Here is a 4,652-nt window from a genome sequence, read left to right on the forward strand (position 1 = left end):
AATCAAGTTGAAAAAAATACTGATAAATTATTTAGGAGGATATGAAAATACCTATCCCAAGACGTATTTTACGTAATTGGGAATTTAGATAAGCAGCCTCCAGAGGCAACTGAGAAGAAAGAACCATGATATGGTAGTTCTCATTACCTGATTAAAATAACATAAATGAGTGTATCTCAATCACCTCTTCCAGTTATGGCTGTCTGAGCACCAAGCGTTTTGCTGATTTGAATTACCTCTAGTTACATAACACATTGGCTCTCATTTGTAGTTTTGTTGAAAACAGGAGGTAATCATGTCTTGCATGGACTTTAAAGTCAACAAGTTAACAATCTCTGATCCTATCTTAGAGTAACTTTCTCTTCTGAGAGGAAAAAAAAAACAACACCACCCAACCAGCTTGCACACATTGTGATTTCATCATCTGTGGTACAAGAATATAGCCTTCTGCAATGGCCAAAATAAATACATGAGTATATCTTTGAGATGATTTTTTCTGGAATAGACATCCTTGGAGACCAGTATTTCAGCATCTCTGATCTTGACCTTCATCCAAACCCAGGGTCTTGTTCAGAGTAGGTCCCCAAAGAACAGTTGCTGGCTCTATTGGTCTCTTTCTCTCTCCTCTAAATATCCTCTTCTGTCTTCCTCAGGTGACTGTCATTTCCGCTTTACCTTCTACATTTTTGCTTCTTCTGCAGGCTCCTCCTTCTATACCTGGCCACTGCGATGCCTTCACATCAAAACTTTGATTTGAGAGAAACACCTCACCTTGTTCAACTATCCCCCTGACCCGATGTGAAGATGACTCAGAGATGGTCCTCTCATCTCTGACTAATCTATGAGCTTCTCCTGTCAATCTGCTACCAGCCTGCTACCCCGTTCTGGCACCTTAAAATCGACGTGGGTCACTCACCACTTCCCACACGTTACATCTCTGTGAGGAGCTACACTGTCAGCTTGAGTGATGAAATGTCTGTTCCACTCGGACAAAGCTCTTCCACTTCACAGCCGTCATCTGGTCCTGCAGACTTTGCCTCCTACGTAATGTTCTTGTTTATCTCCCTTCTTATGCTGTCCTTCGTCCCAGCCCAAGTGTTCACGCCCTCGAGCCGGCCTGCCCCAGCCTATCCCCCACAATACAGACAGGGACCAGTGTGCCTTTTCCCATGCCACCGCCCCAGCCTCATTCCCCTGCCAGCATCCCTGGTTCCACGTTGCAGCCACTGAGTTATTTCCTAGGCTCCTGTTGCTGCCACGCTCACATTTATCAAAGGAGTTCTGCAAATGTTTGATGCTCAGAGAATCTGATTCTCTCTTACACTCAAGTCATCTTCCCCATTTAGCTCAGAGATCACCTCCTCTGAAAAGATTTTACTGGCTTTTCTGCTGAAGCCAAACTGTAACACATTAGGATGTTTCTGCCTTGTTTATATCACTGTTTGGTTAGTGCACACCCCCTGCACCACAGCACAGTCACCATAAGGGCAGGTGTGATCTCTGCTAGCAGTCACTATTGTACCTGAACACCTGGTACAAAACCTGCCACACAGGAAGCCCTCAATAAACAGACATGAACAAATGAAATAATGAAAGAATGATTCACCGTATTGTTGAAAAATAAGGGATATTGAATCTGAAAAAGAATGAATATAAGTTTAGATATAACTGAATCACTTTGTTGGATACTGGTGTATAACATACAAAACTATGCAAATACGTGTTCATGCACTGTTGCAGCAATTCAAATACTTGCTTATGGCAGAAATATGCACTCATCTATTCTCTAGAAATTGTACTTGTCAGAGTATCATCTGGGTTAATAAATATTTTTTTTAATCAAAGGTTGATACAGATCAACTCCATTATTTTATAACAATTGTATTTCTGAATCTTCTTCAAGGTTATCTTTTTTTTAGAAAACAAAAGTGCATCTAAGTTTTCGACATTTTACTTTATCCTTGCTGACATACTCTGAACAAGTAGAGTGGTTTTACAAGTGAAGCAATCTATATAAGACTATAGTAGTATAGTTTTCTATAACTGGAAGCAGTCATCGACTCTTCCATTATTCACATTTCCATAAAATTTAGCTGACAGTTAAAAAAAGAATCACTTCCAAATAATTCAATCAACTACATTATTTCATACTGATTAGTTTAAAATGATCCTCTGTAACAATATAATCTCACCAGGAAAGAAAAAAAAAAAGAGGAAAGAAAATGCCAATTATTTTTGAACTTTCCCTGTACTGTCATTAGCTCTCCCCTCATATTATATTTGTAATTTAAAACTAACATGTCCTCAAATCTCTTTGCAGCTTTAATTTTTTTTGATTTACTTATTTTTAGTTGAAGGATAATTGCTTTATAATGCTGTGTTGGTTTCTGTCATACATCAACATGAATCAGCCACAGGTATACATATGTCCTCTCCCTCTTTGTAGCTTTTTAAAAGGCAACCAACGCTGTCCACACCAGCGTTCATATTGTATAAAGGATGGTGGTTAAATGATAAAAAGAGTTTCTTTGTAGATAAGTACAATGCTGTGTTCACCTCAAAGAAATCAGATAAATCTGTCTAAATGGCATCATATCTCTGAGATACAAACTTCACAGGGGCCAGGGGTCACTTCTGCCTTATCTAAAGATATTAAAAGGGTTGCAAGTCACATATTGATCTTTATAGTCAAAAGTCATGACAAAGTCATGGTGTCAGACATGAGCACCATTAAAGAGGTTTATATGAGGAAATGCCGATGTGACAATCTGATGTAATTGTATTGTGATGGCAGGGCTTCCACTTTTTCTGCATGGAAAAATGTATGTATGTATAGATGAAGCTCCTTAGAAATGAATGCAGTCTATTAACTCTTCTGTAATAAGTAAAACTGGACTGTCATTTCTAAAGCAAATAACAGCTTAATAGGATGTTTTCTATGAGACACAAGTCAACTTCTTTGAGTCAATAAATGCTGACATGTCAGCACTGTTACTTGACCATTGCAACATTCCACTTCACTTTTTTATTTCTTTACAATCTTTGTGATGTTTATCTATTTAACCAGTGTACTTTCAAATATGTAATACATGGACAAGGAACAAAATCCAACATATACCAATAGATAAAAGGGGAAAATAAGTCTACCTCTTATCTCCTTAAGTACGCTATTCATCTTAACTTTACACCATGTTATTTGTCAATCACATCCCAAAGAAACTGGGAAACATCTTTAAAGGTTAAGCTATAACTTAGACCAAACAAACAAAAATTCCTCTCACTAAGAAAAATATGAGCTGGCATCTAAATTTCAGAAATCATGTCATAATTGTTCCCACTTATAAAAAAGCTAACAACCAACTCATCTGCCAAAAATAAGTTTCTATAAATCCTATCCTAATATCTTACAGAAATACTATAATCTATAATTTTGTTATCATCGCAGAAAACTAGTGCAAATGAAGTGATAATATAATTCTATAGCTATCCAGGTAGTGTTTTGATAGCATATATGGGTATCTTTAAAAATTTAAAGTCTAAAGCATGTTAATTTGAAACCAAAGAGTCAAAATTTAAGTCATGTTAAAAAATAACATCCAGAATCATTATAAGGTCAGTGTTAATGATGGCCGTAAGACATCAGAAGCGACAGTTTCCTTAAGAAGGAAACAAAATAGATAAAAATGCAATCAAAGTAGTATATAACATTTTCAGTCATTTATTGATGTTAATTAACTGTAGCTAACTAAGGGAGCTATAAAAAGAAACTGTAATGGATGCAAAACAGCCAGAAAAGACCAAAGAAGAAAACTGTAGCTGCAGTAATTTCTGTCATTCATAACTCGCCATAATTATCTACCCTGTGAAAGTGCTGCTGTAAATTGAAACGCCTCCCTCCTTATCATCAGCCGACGATGGTAATGACTTCACGAAAGTCAAGGTTGGAGATCCAGCTATTATTTCTCATCTGCTTGGATTCTAATGCACTATTGCCTCAGGAAGATGTGCGATTTAATTAAAAAAACATTGTGTTTCCATGACTAACCCAGCCTGCAGCCTCACTTAGAGTATGAGTCTTGATTCCCTGAAGTGAGGTGCAAACTGGCCGTCTTGATTTCCACTTAGCTATGACTTTATGGTTAAAACGGACCATTTTTATGTTAATACTTAGCTCTTAAATGGACATCTGTGGTCTCCATTCCTGAAGCTTTAGATTTTTAAAGTTACCTCCAGGGAATTTATTTTTCCCCTTGAGAAGGATCCTATGCTAAAGCATACATGAATTTAGAGATACCCATCTTTAATCTTGTTTAAAATAGTTTAAAGACTCAAACAGAAGACGTGGTTAGCAGCTCTCAGTCTATCTAGCTGTAAAGGAAAATACCTGCAAATATCTTGTTACAGGAGCATTTATTTTGAAGTCAAAGAATAGATTTTTAACTTTATTAGAAACTTGGATCTTTAAAGCAGGACTAAACATCAGTAAGGAAAGGAACTAAGGGTGCCCTAAGGAACAGTTCACGTGAAGAAGTTAGAGATCTAGAGTGGAGAGCTTAAAAAGAGAAGGAATTTGCATCCTCTCCGTGGGAGGATCCGGTCCAGGAGCCCCTTCGTGAATGGTTGAGAAGCATCACCACCCCTTCATTGAAATC

The sequence above is a fragment of the Giraffa tippelskirchi genome, chromosome 8 (assembly GCF_054371585.1).
Source record: "Giraffa tippelskirchi isolate mGirTip1 chromosome 8, T2T-mGirTip1v1.2.pri, whole genome shotgun sequence".
NCBI classification, from domain to species: Eukaryota; Metazoa; Chordata; class Mammalia; order Artiodactyla; family Giraffidae; genus Giraffa; species Giraffa tippelskirchi.